Source organism: Microtus ochrogaster, chromosome 2 (genome assembly GCF_000317375.1).
Source record: "Microtus ochrogaster isolate Prairie Vole_2 chromosome 2, MicOch1.0, whole genome shotgun sequence".
Lineage (NCBI taxonomy): Eukaryota > Metazoa > Chordata > Mammalia > Rodentia > Cricetidae > Microtus > Microtus ochrogaster.
Window position 1 is genome coordinate 74,157,154 of NC_022010.1, and position 21,689 is coordinate 74,178,842.

Below are 21,689 nucleotides of genomic sequence, written 5' to 3' on the forward strand. Positions count from 1 at the left end.
AGCTTTGGAGCCTGTCCTGGAACTAGCTCTTGTAGATCAGGCTGAGCTCGAACTCACAGAGATCCGCCTGCCTCTATGGAATTTTTTTAAAAAAAGAAAAGATTGTATTTTTTAAAAGAGAGAAAAAAAGAGAGAGGAAAGAGAAAGTAGAATTCGAAAGATACAAGATAAAAACGCCACTCTTTTACAACAAAGTCCAGGGAGTCCTTGCTCTACTCTCAGATTTCTGAACCTCAACTTCAGCTTTCTCTCCCAGGCTGCCTTACCGAGCTAACAGTTTCCATCCTATCAGACGATGCCTCAGCAAAAAAAGAGAACAGTTTGTTTGTAGCTTGAGTCTGAGGAGAACTCCTGGGATGTTGAGATGTTCGAGAGATTCGTGCTCCCAGCCTGCGCAGGAAACCAGTTGTTGGGGAATAGTATTCTCAGGTGTGTGACTTTTGTTTATGCTGCATTTGTTTAACTCTGTGAAGCTGTGTTACTGGGCCTGTCTAAAACTTACCTGACGGTCCTAATAAAGAGCTGAGCAGCCAGTAGCGAGGCATGAGCGGGGACAGGTGGGGCTAGCAGGCAGAGAGTATAACTAGAAGGCTAACTCTGGGAGAAAGGATTGCAAGGAGCAAACAAGAGAACAAGGAGAGGACGATACCAGGGCCAGTCAGCAAGACACATATGAAGCCACAGTGAAAGAAGCAAAGCAAGGTATACAGACATAGAGAAAGGTTAAAGCCCAGAGGCAAAAGATCATCAGGTTAATTTAAGAGAAGCTGGCAAGAAGCAAGCCAAGCTAAGGCCAAGCATTCATAACTAAGAATAAACCTACATGTGTGATTTATTTGGGCATTGGGTGGTGGGCCCCTCAAAAAACCAAAAGAAAAAACATACAACAACCAATAAATGCATCTAAGAGTCCTAAGATCCAGTCAATGAAAGAAACCATCTGATTCTCCAATCTGTCATAAAAGACCCTAAATTGAACTGGCTTGACCCATTTCCGTCCCTTCTCTTCACAGTATACTAATCTAGCAAGTCTCATGACCCAAACAGCACAGGACTCTTACCAAAGTGTTCAATGATCTTCTATGAACAATCCTACTACATGCCTTTGTATTTTATTTCTTAAAACACAGTTCCCTCAAACTGTGAAACAACACCATGAAATAAAGCACAGAATATGTAAAACAAAAAACAAGCTTAGTCCCTAAAATAATGTAGGGCTCCTGGATTATTACTTCAAAATGGCTTACCCTTAACTCAGTACCAGTTCAGCTGGGAATCTTCAGGGACATTTAAACAACTGGGTGAAAGTTTGCTGAGAAATAGAATTAATAACAAAGTTTCCAACTACAAAGTATAAAAAGAAAGGGTAACACCGTAATGGGAAATCTAACAGTTCACATTAGCCAGGAATCAAACTTGTTATTACTGGTACAGGACATGACAGTCTGTATCTCCGAACACACTATAACCTGTGGCAGTATGTCACAGCTACAAAACCTAATCTAATCTTGAGAAATAACCAAACAGCCTCAAACAAGAAATGCAGAGCAAAGGAATTCTCATTCTTTCATCTGTTAAGATGTCTATAGTACCAAAGGCAACGAGGCAGTCTCCAGCATAAGGGAAATCCAGAGGAGCTACCACACAGGGCAGCAAGAGAGGCTGGCAAAGGCTACTGCATGCCTTGCAGAGTGTGTGGACATGACTGAGGAGCATGGGGGAAAGCTGCTCAGTGCATGGCAATGTTTTAGCACACTCCTGTATGCCATTATAGTAGGACAACATCTTTTTCCTTAGGAATGTTTAAGTGACAGAATAAGATGTCCACAACTGATTCCCAAATGGCTCAAGGAGAAAAAAAAAGAGCCATGAAAGTTCTTTTCATTATGTGTGCCCATATCAGTTAAAATTCTAGAAAAATTACCCCAGAGCAAAGGGACCTGCCTTCTTTAAAAACTTCTTTAAGACTTCCACTAAGGCTCCACCATGCAGAAGAAAGTTTCAAGCCCCTCACACCTTGAGAGGAGTTGGGAAAATAATTTTCAGGTAGGCAAAAGTCATGTTAGAAGTTAAATCGAAGATGCAGCAACTCAAAAGAGAGAACGCATTCAAGCAGACAATGGTTAGAGCTTCCATGCCATCTAGGATCTTTATTTCCATTAAAGCTGTATTAAGTAACTAAGATGACAGGATTATCTAATTATACAATAAATATTAAAGTACAACAGGAAGCTATAGAATGCGCCAGGAAGTACTCAACAGCTGAAAGAATCAAACTACCAATGTACAGGCTGAAATATGAAAAAATATTCATTTTATTCCTGTGTTGGGAGACATTCTATCACACTGCAAACCCCGAGCTTGCATTTGCATTAATTAAATAAAGTGAACCCTGGGTCAGGAGTTAACAGAAAGTCATCACAGAGCATGCGAAGACACCTGGAAGACACAGAGAGCTGAGATTCACCAGGAGTAGAGAGAGATTTGGAGTGGTTGGTTGAGTTGAAGGACGCTCGCTCTCTTTGGGAAATGCCAGTAAAGAGAGGGGGTTATCTACGTGCTAGCAGGTTTCACCGCAGCCTTTGAACCTTGAGTTTTACTTATAAATAGAATGATAGAGATTTGGTTAAAGCTACCTTTAGTGGCACTGGCACAGTCAGCGCCTGCGGGAATAGAGTTCCTGCCAGGCTGTAGTCTGAGCGACCAGGCCACTCCCAGAGAAGCTGGTTGGTAACTGTGGAGTAGCAATTTTGCTGGCTGAAATAGCAATAGATTAAGACGTAGATACTGTGCAGAAGATAAAACAACAATGGCCAAATTGATTAAAGCAAACTTCTTTATTCATGTACTCAGGCGGATTCCCCTTAAGGCAGCATTTGAAAGGTCAGCATGGGATGTGAGGAAGACCAGGCTTGTATAGTGCTCAGAGTATAGGATGTTCAAATGGGGGGAAGTAGGCAAGGTTACAGGAGCACAAGACAACGGGGCCAAAATAAGATAAGCTCAACAGGTACTCATAATAAGGGCATCATAGGCAGTCATATAACCTTCAGGGTTGCAAGGTGGTTATAAATAACTTTTTGAAACAAAAACACTATTGCCATTCCCGGAACAAGCAGTACATAACCATTTATAGTTACGGTTACAGGTGGGGCATAACCCCATCCTTAAGAAACAAGGGTTTAATCATAAACAGGAATGAACCTAGTTTGTTTTTAAGATGCTTTTAAGCCTAAAATGGAGGCAGGCTGGTTCATTCACAAAATGTGCCTCAAATAACTTTATGCAAATAAGCCAGAAGCAGTATGAATAAAGAAACAACCATTTATTTTAATGATGAATGTATGGCTATAAAATAAAACTATGCTAGAATGGTAATATACCAAACAATATATAAACACATTACTGCTGCTCCCTACTCCCATTCTCGAAAGACATATTTCCCTGTTCCCTGGAAGACACTCATCAACGCAAAATAGAGAACTGATGCAAATGGAAAGGAGGGTGAGTTGTACGCTTGGAACTGCCTCTTGCATTCCAAAGAATCCTTAATAGAGGACTTGGGCAGCACACTTAATCTCAACCCCCCCAAAATGAGGCAGATGTGGAAAAGAGCCACTCAGCTCACCAGTAAGTAAGTGAAGATGGCAACAATACCTTGGTATGCAACTGAATACTAAGGTGATTTTTATGGCAATAGCTGCTGATACATATTTCAATGAGAAGTGTTGAGAAATGGGTGGAGAGCAGAGTCTGGCTTTCACCACATATACTCAGTGTTTTATTTTTTGAAAAGTCTGTCTGATGCATTACCCAAAAAAAGCATATTCTACAGTGATCTATGCTTTCACAACTTTGACTGAAAAATAAAAAAAAGAGGAAATAAGTTAGAGGGAAATTGGGAAAGGGGAAGTGAGAGAAAAGCTAGAGACAATTGTCTTAGTTAAATTGACAAGAGATGGGGGAAGCAATGGAAAGAATTTTGAGAAGCCACCTGTCAGGACAAGGTGTCCCCTTTGTCATTAGCTGTGTGCTCATCTCCTGCAGTTGTGTCTGAATTGCTGAGGGTTTTGGTGTAATTATGACCCCGATTTGTCTGGTAAAGTTTGCACCTTCCTGTGACAGTTAATCTCTTCTGCCAGCCTGACTGGATTTAGAATCACCATGGAAACAAAATCTGGGATGCCTGTGAAAGATTTTCCAGATTAAGTTAACTGAATTAGAAAGATGCACCCTAAATGGGCAGCACCATTCCATGCTTTAGTGTCCTAGACTGAATTTAAAAAGAGAGAGGAATTTGGGGCATAATATTTTCTCTACTTCCTGCTGTGGACATGGTGTGACGAATCAACTCTTGTTCCTGTTATCATACCTCCTCTGCCATGATGAACTGTATCTCTGAAAGCTATGAGCCAAAACAAACCCATCCATCTTGTATTGTGCCAGGTAACTTGTTGAAGCATCAGGACAGGAAAGGTGGTGTGGAACAATTGTCTATATTCTGTCAATTATGTTTTAAATAAATGCTGATTGGCCAGTAGCCAGGCAGGAAGTATAGGTGGGACAACCAGACAGGAAGTAGAGGAGAGTCAATGAGAACTGGAAAATTCTGGGAAGAGGGAAGCTCCCTCTGCAGTCTTGTCCAGACACAGAAGAAGCAAGATGTGACTGCGCCACTGGAAAAGGTACTGAGCCATGTGGCTAACACAGATAAGAATAATGGGCTAATATAAGTTATAAGAGTTAATAAGAAGCCTGAGCCAATGGGCCAATCAGTTTATGATTAATGTAGACCTCTGTGTGATTTCTTTGGGACTTAATGACTGTGGGAGCTGGGCAGGACAGAAACCTCAAACAACAAAAAGGCATGCCCCACCTACCAAAGTTGTGGTTTGACACACTCTCATCCTCATTATAAGCATCCTGTATAAGGCTCTGTCCTCTACCAAGTTCAGATGCAAGGTGGACTCAACACAATCTCCCACATCTGGAGCCCATTACTGAGTTTCAAGGGCCTCCTTTGTATGGATTCTTTAGGTGCTATAGATTAGAAGCGGGTAGGTTCTATCTGTTACCACTGCTGGACCAAAGGGAAGACAGAATTCAACAGATTTGGGGGGTTATGAATTCCACAAAAATCAATAAGCACAGATGCCAAAATGCACACAGGGTTTCATCCTCTCCCTCGTTACATGTTACATGATGCCATTGTACAATGGCATCTCTTCTCCTGCAGAATACAGCTCTAATACAGGCTAAGAAAGCAAGGGCAATTTCAATACATCTCTTTTATCTCTCCAGTTGACTATGAAATGCTGGGCCTTTTAAAATGTTTTCTTAAAAAAAACAGAGACCACTGGACTCTGGCTCTATGGAATACTGGGGAGTGGAGTGAAACAGCCACAGACACTTAAATCTTACCAAACCTTGGCACAAGCTTTAGAATTGCTAGTTCTGTATTGAGCTTTACTCAGTTACATCCACATCATAAATATCCAGTTGATGTTCTTGGAATGAGTAAAACAGTCTTAAGTAGACCAGAAGGGTGAAGGCTTCCCTTATGGTTATCAGCCTCAAGAACTATCAGTCAAGAAACCTGGTTCCCAGAAACCAGATAGAGGAGCTCATAGCAGCCCAACTTTACTGGACATGTTACAATTACTCCAAGAAGACTTCAACATCTGCAGAGGACCAGTACAGCCACAGTTGAAGACATACTACATCACACAGTTGAAGACATACTACATACAACATCTGCAGAGGACCAGTACAGCCACAGTTGAAGACATACTACAGTTACTAGCACCCCAGTCTCTACCAGTCATGGAGCAGCGCTCTCAGCTGACTCTGGAGGACCCTGCAGCCATTTCCATCCAAATCAGAATAGGACCACAAGCAGAAGCCTTGATTAACACAAACATCAACTTTCCCTTAAAGGAGAGCATCGTGAGTGGTCCAAACACCTTGCAGATAACAACTAGGGTACTTGGTTCATTTACTGAGTGAGTCTTTCTCTGGTACTATCAGCTGGTATGACTTGAGACCACTTCCCAAGGCTTCTTTCCAGGCAGGAATCTTCTTAGCAGTTGTTATCTTTTTCTTATTAAAGTACACTAAACACCTAACACAAGGTGGCAGCAGTAACAGAAAGTCAGCTGCAGAGCTTCAGAAAGCAAGCAGGGGCAGAAACTAAGTGAGCAAAAGAGCCAAAGACAAACTGCAGTGCAGGCTTGACTCGCTGGAGGGATTCCAAGGAGATGGAAGCCGTAAGAGCCAAGACTCCCAACACGCTAAGCCTGAGAGCTGTAACACTACCTGCAATCAAGATCCAAATGTCCAGACAGGATAGGTCTCAGTGCTGTAACACTAGCTTCTTTGGGAACTAAGGTCGCACCGCACAGCCCACCCAGGAGTTATCACACTAGCAGGCGCTGCCTTCTAGTCTCTGTTCTTTCCACTCACTGCTGTTGAAAACAAAGGACCACAGCCAAATTTTGGAGCCGCTGGTGGTTAACCACAACTGCAAGCCTCCAACCTGTATGTTTAAAATCAAAAATCTCTAGTTCTAAAGCCTAGTTCAAATAAGACTTAGTTTTCAGGGCATATAGTCTACTGTCACTGCCCCCAGGCCTTGGGCACTCAAGAGCCAGGAATAGCTAACACTAATGAAGTCTCTCTACACTGCTCATTTCTATACAAGCAGAGCAAGAGGGCCTGGGTCAGCTCACTGATAACTTAGAAACACCATATTTAACATTAGTAAAGCTGTTGAGAATGGAAAAATGGGGATTGCTAGCTGGGGTGGGGGTAAATTTTTATTATACCCTTGTTATACAAAATGCTCTTTTCTAAATGCTGCAGTTCATAATCTTAGTGTGTGCTCCACTCCCCCAGAAGTTATTTTCACTGAAGCTCCCTGAAGTCTCTTCAAGAGCTCAGCACATGCGAACAGCAATAAATACAGGTCTTTGAAGTTCCACAGTTCCTGTCTTTTCCAGATTCTTGACTCACTCACTATCAATGGTGTGAAAAAACGACAACTCTGGGCAAAACTGCAGCTACACTGACATGCAGTATTCAGATAATGGTGGCAGAAAAAAGAAAAAGAAAATGAAACCCCAAAGCATTACTGACTACAAGGCAGAGAAAAAACAGACTAACATTTGAGTAGCTCTTAGGTTGGTACTGGTCTTTTTACTCAATTTCCAAAATTAAATAAACTCTGTTGAGTACAGAGGAAAAGAACTCAAAGGTCTCTGTCCCCTCAAAGGTGGTTAGGGGCAGCAAATTTTAAAATGACTACTAGAAAAAAAAAGTCTTTTGATGTTCTAACATTAGAGAAGTGATGCAAAGCTCAGAGACTTGCTGGCTAGGCCTTCGGTGGCAGGCCTCTCTAAGTGGCCTATCACTCATTCCACTACCACCCTTCAGGGTGGGGAGCCATGTGTGCACATCCTCCATCCTGCAGCTGCCTGCTAGCGGGCAAACTGCTGTGTCCGTTTCTTACAGTAACTCACTAGTAATTCACTGAAAGAACTTCAAATGCACATGGCCTCTGGAATGAGATTTCCCAGAACCCTCCAATGATCTGTCAACAGTGGTTTCAATAAAAGAATGGATTAGAGATAGATCTCTGGGGGACTGAAAAGGTCCCATGTGAGAAAAGTCTCCCCACGTGTGCTTACAGATTTCAGACTTCACACAGCATGGCCATCAGTCGTGTCAGGAACAGAAGATGGCTAGGCATGGCGGCTCACATCTGTGATCCTAGCACTCAGGAAGCTAAAGTCAGAGGATTTCAAGTTGAAGGCCAGCAAGGGCCACATAGGATTAAGAGGAACCTGTCTTAAAGAAAGGGGAGGAATGGAGCAGGCACGATGGCTGAAGTGGAGCAGATGAAGAGGCCGACCTTTCCCTAGTTTACCTAGCACAACATGGACCTAGACCCACTGCTGGACATATCCTATGAGCAGCTGATGCAGATGTACAGTGACAGCCACAGGTAGCACCTGAAATGTGGCCTGTGGCAGAAGCAACACTCCCTACTCAAGGGCCTGAGAAAGGTCAAGAAGGAGGAGCCACCCATAGAGAAGCCTGAAGACCCGCCTATGGGACTTGATCATCCTGCCAGAGAAGGTTGGCAGCATGGTGAGTGTATATAGCAGCAAAGCCCTACAGCCAAGAGGAAATCAAGCCAGAGGTCATGGGCCACTACCTGGGTGAGCTCTCCATCATCTACAAATCCATGAAGCAATGTCAGCCTGGTATTGGTGCCACCCACTCCTCCCACTTTATCCTCCTCAGTCACAGCCAATAAAGTCTCATGCTTAGTTCTGGGGCGGGGGAGGAAGGAAGAGGGGGGAGGGAAGAAGAAGGTGGGGTAGGCACTAAAAGCAGCAGTGATTCTGGGGAACTTTGAGAAAGCCAAAGGAAGGCTAAGCCTGAGGAATCTGGTCTCCATGGAAGCACAATCTTTGGCTTACCACTTTCTAAACAGCAAACCTTCCCTTCATTGACCAAAGAAAGAAGAAGCAAAAAAGAAAAGAAAAATCTTTTTTATACTGTGTCATTTGAACCTCCATCTTCATTCAAATAAAATCATCTATAACTTCTTTTTGTGTATGAGTCTTTCCACAGCTTTCAGTGCCCCTTTAAAACGCTAATACTTGGAAAGTCTGCATGCGGGGGTCTCTAGCCTTACATTGTACTTTGGTTTCTCTTCCATCCATCACTGGAAATCTACAGAATTTCATTTTCTTTTCTAATGCAAGGATTTGTGTATTCATCATCTACAAAAGTTACAATTTTTCTTCAGATTTACATAAATTCTAATATGACATAGAAAGGTTAATCTCCAGATAATAAGTCCAACAAGAGAAGTATTATTTCAATCATTACTGTGCTCCTGCTACCTAGTTCAGTGTTTGGCACACAGGAGCTCAATCAATGTTAATATTAATATGACACAGTTAATATTAACACATATTAAAATTAATTAAATTCATTTTATTTAATTAGAAAATATTTATTTCAAATACATAAAAATACTAATTAAAATCAATATTGGAGAGTTTGCAAAGATGACCTCAGGTTCACAGGGCTTGCCCTCCCACACAGGAAAGAGAGACTAAGGAAACACTGGGCAGATTTTCTAACTCTTAAATTCTAGAACACAGAAAGCAAAGCTCACCTGCTAAGAAAACTTCTTCCGTCATCCTTTCCTCTCTTAGAATCTCATAATCTTACTATCTGATATAGGGACTATCCATCATACTTAAAACTGTTACAAGCGTAAATGGGGGCAAACAAATAAAAGTTTTCAAAGCACTTATTTAATCAAAAATGACTAATAATTAGCTTGTTCCAAAGCAGAAGTGTTGGAGACCACAGAGGTAAAACAAGGAAATTGTTGGTTAGCAGTTACATCCTCAACTTAGTTGTTGGTGTACCCAGTTAGAAAACCCCTGGTTATGTAAATTATGTAAACTTTGGGAGAGCTTATACTCAGCCTGCTTTTAATATGGCTACTTGCAAGGTTGGTTTCTTTCCAAGTGTTTGCAAATCAGCAAGATGTGGGTGATGCATTAGCTTGACTGGTTTTGTCAGCGATTCCTCTGGGCTGGCTACCATTTTATTCACCTTAATAAATAATGCACACAGGGATCCTCAGAATGGCTCAGGCATGCTGTAGTGTCTGCAGCCACCAGGTGAAGTTGGCATGGGCTTTGCAGGGCTTCAGTAGAAGTTAAACAAGCCATGCCTCTACACAGAACTCTTTACCATATCTATTTAACCTTATAAATGCCAGTAGTTCTATATTTAACTCTTATTTTTTTAAAAAAAATCAAACTTTTAAAAAATAAAGGTCATAAATCATGTTAAGCAAGCAGTTGTGTAACTCAGAAAAAAATAAAAACTAAGAAAAGACATGAGTTGATCTATAGGAAACTGCTAGCAAAGAGTAATGAATACAGCTAGTCCTAGATAAATGTAAGTTTACATCCTCCTCATCCAAGAATTCTTATCCGCACCTGTCACCCAGTTCTTCAGTCCTATCTGCAATACACCCACACCATTTCATGAAGTCTCCACCCTACTAAATGGCAGATAAAATAATCAGAAGTAGAAACTGTCACTGCAGTTCACTCAATGAATGTTATTAGCAGCACTATAACCTAAGTGTCTACAAAATAAAGCACATTTCAGGCCAAATTAAAGCCCTACAGGCACAAACAGGGTTTCCATGGGAACATCATACATATTCAGTCCCACAAACCAAACTGGCAAACTCTTGTGGAGCACAGCCTGATTCTAAACTAGAGTACCTGCATTCTAGAAAACATAGAGGTAAACAAAATTCTGAGAATCAAGTCATATATTTTAACTTCCTTATCTGTGGTTTAAAGTAAAATAAGCATTTACCTTCTTCTTGAAGCTGATATAGTTCTTTTATCCAATTAAAATGGTATTATTTCTAATTTCTGACTTAAATTTTCATAATTCATTTGTAGTGAAAAATTAAAGAACCTTATACTAATGAAATAAACATGCTTTAGCACTACTGAAATGGCTCAATACCTAAAGCTTGCCATGTAAGCCTGAAGATCTAGGCATGGCTCTTCAGTACCACCCAAATGGAATGATGTAGTGACCTGGGCATGTAACCCAGTACTGGGAAGGTGGAGCCAGGAGAACCCATGCCATAGCCAGCTAGACAACCTAAGCAATCAGTCAGTGAAGTCCAGGTTCAAGGAAGAGACCTATCTCATAATATTAAATAGAAGTTGAAGAAGATAACTCAACATTAAGTGTCTGGCCCTCACACATATGTACACACAGAAAGAATAATGAATTTGTTAGTTAATTAAACATCCTTGTCCTAGCTTTATTTCCTATTGCTTTGAGAAAACATCCTGTCAAAAGCAACTTAAAATAAAAGAAGGTTTACTGTTTCAGCTCACAGTTCCAGGTGAAGTCCACCATAGTGGGCAAGTCAAAGCAGCAGGCCTTTAAAGCAGGTAGGTGCTCACATCCATGGTCAAAGCAGACATGGAATGGATGCATGCATGCTCATACTTGGCTCACTTTTTCTACTCACATGCAGTCCAAGACCCAAACACAGGGAATGCTGTCACCCGTAATGGATGGGTCTTTCCTGTCTCAAAGTAATCCAGACACTCCCACAGACAGGCCCACAGGTCAGGCTGATGTAGACAGTCCCTCACTGAGACTCTCTTCCAGGTGATTGCAGATTGTATAAAGTTGAAATCAAAACTAAACAATTCAATGTTCAGAGTAGAATTTTCAAACTAAAGTGTCTCATCATTCCTAAATGTTATAGTATAAAAAACGATTTTTTAAAGCAAATCCAGGGTTTTTGTTGTTGTATTGTTCTACTGATTACAGAATGAATACACTATGGCAATGGTCCTCAACCTTGCTAATGTTGCCATCCTTTACTGCAGTGCATTATGCTGTGGTGACCCCCAACCATAAAATTATTTTCATTGCTACCTCATAACTGTAATTCTGGTACTGTCCATAAACTGTAATGTGAATATCTGATATGCAGAATATCTAATATGTGATCGCCAAAGGGGCCATAACCTACAGGTTGAGAACCACTGCCCTAGAGACTACAAACCCCCTCTTCTGCTTCGGGGAAGAACCCAGCATGCACAACTCAGCATATTTCTCCCATACCCAGTGAGTCGTATTATAATCTCTACTGAAGAAGGAAAATCAGAAAGGTTCCTAAAAAAGGCCTCTTCCACTCTTCCAAACTCTTCCTTCATTTTGTTGTTTGTGGGACAGGGTGTGGGGAATTGAACCCAGGGCCTTACACATAACAGATCAGTTTTCTAACCACTAAATTACATCTTCAATTCTTTTTAATATTTTAAAGCTTTACTTATTTTATGTGCATGGGTATTTTGTCTGCATGTATGTCTGTACAACACATGTAAACTTGGTGCCTTCAGTAACCAGAAAATGAAGCTGGATCCACTGGAACTGAAGTTAGGAGATGCCATGGAGCGGGGGTGCTGAGAATTGAAGCTAGGTTCCCTGGAAGAGCAGCAGTGCTCTGAATCAGTGAGTCATCACTGGAGCACCTCTTTTCAGTGTTTCAGACAGGGTCTCACTCAGTTGTCCATGCTGATCTTCAACTCACTCTGTAGCCCCAGCAGGCCCTCTGCTCCATAGTCGCGCTTCCCCACCAGCTGGCATTATGGGATCATGCCACAAGACCTGTCTCCTCCTCTCTTTGCACTTCTTTCTCTTAGCAGTCAACAATCTGTTCTTGGCCAATTCTTCAGTATGGTAAACATTTCTTACTCAAATTTTTGTGTTTTCCTTATATCCTGGTTAGACCTTAATTAGAAAATGTTCCTTAATTTCTTTATGCTAATAATATATTGCTGTATTTTCTAAGAAAGTAAATCTCAAGAGATTTAGGAAGGTAAAATTTAACCTTAGAAAATAAATGCTTTGGGGAGGGAGGAATCTAAGGTGAAGTTTAACTAAGTATGTTAAGTACTCTCCTACAGTATTTCCTGGGCACTTAATTAACAACATACAAGAAGTGAGTTTTATTAAGGAACAGGTAATTCAGTCATTGACAACTATTAACTGAGCTCAACTTGCAGACTCTGTCCCTTCACTGGAGGTAGCAGTGATGCTCAATTGTTCAAACCCTCTAGTGGCGCTGGTTAGTTTTTCTGGCAAACAGCTCCCATCCTAAAGCTATACATACCATCCATCAAGGACCATGAGTCATCTCTCTAAGGGGAAAAAGAGGCAATTCCAAGAGTTTTCTGAGCTCTGCCAGAAACCAAGGGAAAGGAAAGGACTAAAGGTTTGTTTGTTATTCTGCCACAATTCTCGTAGAGCCACCTGGAGTGACAGGAGCAGCAGATCATTTCATGTTTCTTTGTCCTTGCTATTTTCAAGTTAGAAGCTTCTCTTTAACAGCTCAAGTATGTCTGAATCTTGAATTCACCACTTCATCCCCTTCCTGTTGTCCATTCTTCCTTCATCCTCTGTTAGCCTTTGGCTACTCATAACACAGGTTCAATCTGTATTCACACCACCACAGAATATAAGCTTATGCATGAGCAATTTTGGGGGGTGTTTACGGCAACCTTTTAGGGGGTTTGGTCCATTAAACTATATTAGTCTAGAAGAAATCCACAGGTACTCATCCTCTGTGGAAACAAAAGAAGAACCTCTTTTACAAAGCAAGACATCCTTAAACCCAAATTCTGAAGTAAAGATACCTTTATAATATGCATGCTGGTTTAGCTTAGTAGCCCATACAATGAAATATCTCTCTGTACTTAGTTCCTTCATAGTCAAAAAAAAGTCAAAGAAAATACAATAATATACATAATACAGACTCTCTATGAATTTTCCATCTTTGCGTGGTTTATTTTTCAAGATCACTTTTAATCTATGACTGTCTTTACACCGTCTCTTTAAAGACTTTTTTTTTTTCTTTTGGTTTTTCGAGACAGGGTTTCTCTGTGGCTTTGGAGCCTGTCCTGGAACTAGCTCTGTAGACTAGGCTGGTCTCGAACTCACAGAGATCCGCCTGCCTCTGCCTCCCGAGTGCTGGGATTAAAGGCGTGCGCCACCATCGCCCGGCTTAAAGACTTTTTTTAAACGATTTGCTTCTTTTCCAACTCTCTGTACTCTTTTTTCTTCTCTCCACCAAGTCTACATACAATTATCCAAAACTTTGACCCATTTAGAGGTCTTTTTTATCTGTATTTGTCTTTATTGCATATCTGTAATTATTTTCCGACCAGAAGCACTTCTTAAAATGTTAAGCACTTAAGAATCTAAGCTGCAGCATTGCTAAGGTATTTACAGTATTTCCTACTTGCTCTGCACAGTCCAACATGGCACAGGAGGTCTGCCTCTGAGCTGTGCACACCATCCCAGAGAGGGTCTATGTCGAGCCATTAAGCAGTTGCATGCACTTTCTGTTTTCTTAGGCAATATATCATTCTGGAGTCTTTGATGGAGTTGAAGAATTTATACTTATAGTTTTCCTTAGATATGATAAAAGATAATTAGATATAAATATTGTAATTATAATTCTTACTTGATAGCCATTTTGTTATATGTAATTTTACTGTATTAAAGTTAAAACCTTCTTTTTCATTTAAACAGAAAAGGGGAGATGATGCGGAATTCCCCTCTGTATGCTGTGAATATCATTGGTTAATAAAGGAACTGCTTTGGGCCTAGAGCAGAGCTATAGGAGAACAGAGCTGGTTATGGAAAACTAAGCAGAATGCTGGGGAAAAGGAGGCAGAGTCAGAAGCCATGTAGCCCCTGCCAGAGACAGATGCCAGAGGGAACTTTATCCAGTAAGCCACAACCAAGTGGCGATACACAGATTATTGGAGATGGGTTAAATTAAGAAATAAGAGTTAGCCAGTAACAAGCTAGAGCTATTGGGCCAAGCAGTGATTTAATTAATACAGTTTGTGTGATTATTTTGGTTCTGGGTAACTGGGACAAACAAGCAACCTCCTCCTACATATGTTATTAATTTCTCAGTTTGCGTAAAATTAAGAGAGAATAAATAAAACAATAGACATGACACTGACTTGTCACTATATATTTATGCAGAAAATGGGCAATCAACTGGGATCCAAAACTGATGAGAATATACAAACTTGGGAGACATGAACTATAAAATACACAATTCTCAAAGACAGGAACCACAAAGTAGAAAGCAGTGATTAAATTTTAGCAGTGTAACAAAAAGAGATGTTTTATTAACCGCTAAATCTTCTATACTATATAACCCATAAGAATATTTTACACACACACACACACACACACACACACACACACACACACTTACTTTCTAGGCTCATAGAAGTCGTATGCAATAGCTATGCCTTTTTCTGTTTCCTTCAGTGATTCATGTTTAGCCAAAAAAAAAACAACTCCCTAGAAACTTAAATTCCTGAATGTTCACTATAAAAAAAATTAAAAGGGTTAGGAAGTTAATAGGAAGGGTCAATGCCAGGGCACAGTGGCACAGGCCTTTATTCCCAGCACTTAGAGGCAGCAGGCAGATCTTTGAGAGTTCCTGTGTCCAGTCTGGTCTACAGAGTGAGTTCCAGGAGAGCTAACACTATGTAGAAAGACCCTTAAGACCCTTCTCAAAATACAAGAAACAAAACAAATAAGACAAGGAGGAGGAGTCAGAAGAGAAGAAGGAAGAGGAAGAAGAAAGAGGAGGGGGAGGAGAAGGAAAGAGGCATAGGCTGTGGAGGAGATGCCCTGGAAAATGATCTTATTTTTCCACTCTCTTTTTCTTTAATTGTGGCCACCACAATCTACATAGCTGCCCCTGACAGGCACTTTACCATAATATAAGCAAGCCCCAAAACAACAGGGCCAACCAACTCTGGACTGCAGGGGCCAATGCAAACCTTTCCTGATTTTAATTTGTACAAATAGAAGCTGGACTACAAGGAACTACTTCAAATCAAAATGAAATTGTAAAAGACAAACAAAAAAAAAAAAACAGGAATTTCACAAAAAGAACCAGAAATTTCTATAAGAACTCAAATAGATAACCAAATAGTTTATTAATGGTAGTGTGATTAAGCTATGGTATGTCCAGAAACACAAAAGGTTGACCACAAACAGATTTTACCAAAATATTCACAGACTAGCTATTGAAGAAAACATTTTCAACCTTACAAAATATACCTTTCAAAAGAACTGTGGCAATGATCACACGTAGTACAGGACAAAAACATTTCCTACATATAACAAGAAACAATGCAAGAATGCCAAGTCAATATATTTTTTTCTGGAGGTTCAGAGATTGCAATCAAACAGCAAGGAAAAAAATCAGAAAAAAAAAAACATACAGGAAGGTTTAAAAATTTAAAAAAAAAAAACTTATTGGGCAAAGCCTATGCAAAAATCAATTATAATCTATCTGCCAAAGAACAATTAAAACACAAACATAAAAAATGCCATCTAGAATAGTATCAAAAATCAACTCTGATAAATGACACACCAAGTCTATAAATGATATGCCATTAAGAAATTAGAATCTAAATTAATGGGAAAATGCAATGAGTTAATACATTAAGAGAGTCCTTAAGAGTTTATGCACTCAGAATTGATCTCTATAATCAATACAGTTCTACTCAAAACTCCTACCTAGTTTTTGGTCTAACTGTACATAGAACACTAGAATTGTACATGGAGATGCAAAAACAGAGAACACCCAAAACATTCTTTAAACAAAAAGACTGCAGAAAAACTTCCCCAACCTGTTTCAAAGCATGTTCTTAAGACGTGGTATTTGTGGCATTATATAGAGTAAGAGTGGAACAGAGGAGGTGAAAAACCAACAGGTATGGCCAACTTTCCAGAAGGAAATCATTAACTCAAAAATCATGGATCATCTTTTCAAACCAAAGGTGTTTGAACAATTCACATGAAGTGAACCTTGAAAATCTGTTTAGAGCATAAGTTAATAATACAAAATTTATGATATTCTCATACATATATGATGAATCTTATTATACCTCAGAGCACATATGCAAAAAATATTTTTACTCGAATTAGTAAGAAAAGTAACATAAAAGACAACATTGAAAGTACACAAAGAATTTCTGAAACTCAAAATCAAAAAGGGAAATAACCCAGGTAACAGTATGACAAATGGAGCCAATAAGATGGCTCAGCAGGTAAGATGTTTGTTCCCTAAGCCTGACAACCTAACTTCAGACCCCAGAATCACTCCACAAATTGTCCATCTGGTTTCCTTATGCATGTATGCCATGTGGGAATCCGAACACACACACACACACACACACACACACACACACACACGGAGGAGGGGGAAGGAGGAAAGGGAGGGAGGGAGAGGGAGGAGACCAAAATTAAATTTAAATAAATGTAAAAGAAATAGGCAAATTGAAAGTGCCAAGTAGGGAAAGGGAGGAAAGGAGGGGAGAAAAGTAGGAGAGGCCCTAATCAGTCAGTCGCCCATATCTTTGGATATTAAGGTTCCAGACCTCTACGGCTCCCCCAGAAAAGAAAGGAATACAGGGCACACCATCTACAACACATCATCCTCCCTCCAATCCTGCACATCTTGAGGTGTGCCCGCTAGCCCCAATGAAGCTTAACATAAGTTACTGGTAAGATTCATCAGTCAATGTTCCTGCTGCTCTAGAACCACATCACATAGCAAGTGACCATGTGACCAGAAAGAGCAACTCTGTGGGTATCCCCAGAGCCCTGCCCCTGCCTCACAACCCAGACAATACAGTTGAAATTGGCCACCGGTAGCTGTTGTCACCTGCCCAGCAACAGCTCTGAATGAACTCAAGTCCACTGGTGCCCTCCCTCTCATGGCAGCCACCAAAGGGAGCCTCAGTTCATCTAGTTCTACAGTCCTATCACTAGCCTGAAGCTGATGCTCCCCTACGTAGGAAACAGGTAAGTTAGTTCAGGAAGTGTGCATGCTGCAGAATGTCTGCTGACTCCAGACAACTGTGTTGAGCTGCAACTACCTCTCACACAGTCCTTAGAGCTACTTCTCGTCTACATTTCATCATCTCTCCCAGCACAGCACTGTGGGATTTCTTAGAGGCTTCGGAGAAAGGCTTGAGGGACTTTTGCTGAGATCTCCGGACCCAGCTCAGAGGCCTTGGAGGGGAACAGAAATGCTCAGTGCTCCAGCCCAAGCTGGTTTTTTAAAGCACCGTAAGGCATCTGATTCTCCATGGACTGTGTCATGAAATTAAACACTAAGTTTTACATACACCATGTACAATTGCTGCTCCCATTGATGTTAACAGAGCATTAAGTCTTTCCTGGTCCTTCTTCACATATTCCTGTATACAGAGCCATCCTACTTCAGTGAGAACTCAGGTCTCAGTTCTACAGCCTCCTAACTGATACCTAATGCTCTTCATATCCCTAATCCTTTTTCACTGAACAGCAACAGTAAAAAATCCAACAGATGCAGCAGGGCTTGATGGTTCAAATCAGCTTTCTACCTTGTCCTCAGATGGATCAAAAAGTATAACAGACATCTTTGCCCAACATATCTCTCCACATTTCATCCCATACCTACCATTCTTCCGCTAAGTTCTTTCCAACCTCTACCCCAACTAAAGTATGTAAAAAGTTTTGTTTGTTTGTTTGCTGTTAGTTTGTTTTGGATAATGGAAGTTTAAGACACAGTCTCACTAAGTAGCCTAGACTGCTTCTGAGATTGCACACATGTGGCAACCCATCCACTAGGAAAATATTTTATACACTGGTAATAAAATATGCATCATGAGGATTTCTAGAGTACATGCATATTCAATTATTAAATAGATGAACTGAGTGTTTGATGAAGCATGATAAAGAAAATGCTTCCTAATTTTCAGCAATCACCCTTTTTATCAGTCATTAAGGAGTAAAACGGATTCTAAAACTTCATGCTTTGTGTTTCCTTTAACAACTTCTTTAACATTTTACCATTTCAATTTGGAAGATACTCAATTGCTGTTACCTGTGATAATGGAAAACTGGGTACTATATGAAAACAATATTTAAAAGTCATCTTAAATATAATCACCACAAAAGATCTCAGAACCTGTTAGTCATTAAAGAAATGCAAGCTAATATGAGTTTCCAGTATACTCAGTAAAATGGCTAAGACATAAAAGAGTAACAAGACCAAGTCCTCAGGAAACAGTACACCGACTGACTTCTCAGAGACAGCTGAGAGAATGTGCGAGTCTGAGTAACAAGTTAAGAGTATGCTTTTAACAGATCTACTCCAATATATTTGTCCAAGACAAATACAAATATGTCTGCCTACTCAGCCTTATTGACTATCATCTATATACAACAGTGTCACAAAACAAAACAAAGAAATCTGGTGGAAAACTAGAAAGAACCAGCAATATATCACCAACATCTTCATGTAGCCACATTTGTGGAAATATTCAACAGCAAAAAAGAAACAAAACTGAAATATGGAAGACATCTGAAGCTCAAAAACATTTTAATAGTGAAAAGAGGATAGATTTTTCACAACAAAGAAAATGTCTACGGTTCCATGCAGAAACCAAAACTAGCCTAAATTTACCTGCCCCAAATCATAGTTATCATGCTGAAAACACAACGCTGCTCTTCAATTAGAAAAGAGCATCCAGTCTAAAGCTTATTCTACAACGCAGTTCTGAATAGCTCACATAAATTAATCTCGGTATCCAAGAGGCCACAGCAAAGGCACCCATAAAGTCTAGCTCGTTTCCTTTAGAGTCACAGAGTGTGAGCTACGGTTCACTGCTGCCGCCCCACATCGAAAGACAGACATATCCCCACAGCATTTTCCTAGCCTGGGAGAAGAACTCAGAATCCAGTTTCTACTGAATGCATATCACTTTTGCACAGAGAACTAAGGACTGTTTGAACTATAATCAAACAAGAAATGGGCCAGCTGGATGACTAGACAGGTAAAAGTGCTTACTTTGCAAGCTTAGGGTCCTAAATTTGATTCCCAGAACCCCTTGCAAAAGTGAAAGGAGAGAGATGACTACAGAGTTGCCCTCTGACCTTCAAATGCTTGCCGGGATACACGCCTGCCCGCATTCAAACACACGCATCAAGTACATACAGACTCACGTCTACTAAGCTGGTGGCCAATGGTGGATGTCAGGCTGAATCGTTTTCTACCTTAGACCTGGAGACCCTTTCTGAACCTGAAGTTCACTGACTCTGTAGGATGGCAGCTAGTGAGCTCCAAGAGTCCATCTTGCCTCTCTCCCCAGTGTTTGGTTACAAATGGGTGCTGCTGTGTTTGGCTTAGACATGGATTCTGGAAATGGAACACAGGTTCTCATGTTTGGACAGCAAGCATTTTACTGACTGATCTAGCTTTCCAGTCCTCAGAATGGTATTTCTGGTAAACTTCTTTAAATGGCTTTGAATTGTGGTACTGCATTTAGAAAATATGATTGGTAACCACAAAAGACGTGTATAAACATGTTTTTTTTTCTTTTCTTTCCCCCATCCCTCTGTCTTTCTATATGTCTGTCTGTCTCTGTCTATCTGTCTCTCTCTCTCTTTCGCTTTCAGCAGCTATTGTTTAATTTGCTATATACCCAGTTGGCCTTGAATTGAGAGTCTTTATGCCCCAGCTTTCTTACTGATGGGCATGCCTACATAATTTGCCTTATGGCAAATTAATTGGATTTTCTCTGACAACTGCTTTTATTTTAACGCACTGAGTGAACACTGATAGCGCTTTTTGAATAATCTATTTTCTTGATCTTTTAAATTGAAGAGGATATTTGTATTATTATATTTATATTATCCTCATGCATAAATGCTTGCTTAGCTCCCCTAAACACTCAGATCTGAAGAAGTTTTTCATGTTTACACACAGCTTAAAGCTTAATAAGAAGACTTACGAGACATTTAGTGAGTTGTGCAAGGTCACAGAAGGGTGACTTAGGCCTAGACCACATCCTGTCCTTTTTGTCTACTGCTTCTTTTCCTAGCGCAGGTGGTTTTTCAAGCTCTCGTTGTTTCTCAATAACTGAATGTCAGTCCTTACTCAGGAAGCGAAGTGCTTGCTGTACTCGCTTTCCTTCTAAGAAACATTCCTTTACAAAGTCATTTGTCAAACATTTACTGGGTCCTACTGCGTGCAGGAACAAGTCCAAGCCCTATTGAGTAACAGTGTAGGCAACCCACTCACCAGGATGCTTTCAAGTATGGGGAGCCCTGCTCAACTAGAAGCACCTTGTTTACTGGGAGAAAGTTCCCAGTCCTCCCCTAAGGAACCTGCGTGGGGAACTTGAATTTAGGTATCAAATTTCTTTGGAGATCTAAAGATCCCCCAGGGAGGTAAATATCCATCACAAAGGTTGAAGAAAGTAAGCATGGGTTCAGCTGTACTCTGTGTACTGCCAAATGCTCACCTGAAACATCTCAAACTCAGAAAAATCCACTCTCGCAGCAGTTTCCAATATTTCCAAACTCCTTGGGCAAACTCCACTGATTAAGCAGAGAATACAAGAGGGGAATACACAGTCCCTGTCACTTGTTATTACATTGTCACTAGTTACTTAGTAGGTGAACAAAACACTTAAAGTTTTGGGGACTGTAGCTTTAAAAAATAACAATCTTACAGCTCTTTATAGTAAAAGAGGGGAAAAACTTAAAAACATAAACAGTCATTTACAACAACTATTATAATAGCCACTTCCTTAACATTTGTCAACAAACCTACATACTCTTTAGAAAAGAGAAATCAAGTTAAAATTCTGTCGGCCCAGTAGGGTGCTCCAAAGATGCCCACCCTTTTCCTGACAGCCCATGAAGCTTCTAAAGAAAATGAGTTTCACTTTTGTTTCTTCTTAAGTATGAAGCCCACGTCCTACTTCCTAGAACCAAGTAAGTATACTTCCTAGTTCCTAGCATAGTTTTAAGACTTCAATTTTGAATTAGATTGTTTCGAGCATTTGTAAGCATATTGTTTGAACCTGTTCTATTACTGGTTACAAAGTAACAGTGTAACAAAGTAACAAGTGCACAAAGTAACAAGTGTACAAAGTAACAAGGGAAAGAAACACATTTAAGAAACTACAGATGTCTCAGTAGTCCTCATTGTCCGCTATGTTCAGCAAGTC

The 21,689-nt window shown here is 40.3% G+C and overlaps 1 protein-coding gene and 1 pseudogene across 3 annotated transcripts in view; one reads left to right on the forward strand and one right to left on the reverse strand.

Annotated features, from left to right (window-relative positions):
• Usp25 (ubiquitin specific peptidase 25) overlaps positions 1-21,689 on the reverse strand; it is a 103,999-nt gene that overhangs the window by 80,051 nt on the left and 2,259 nt on the right. The gene's annotated exons all lie outside the window — the stretch shown is intronic.
• LOC106144275 lies at positions 7,878-8,317 on the forward strand (annotated as a pseudogene).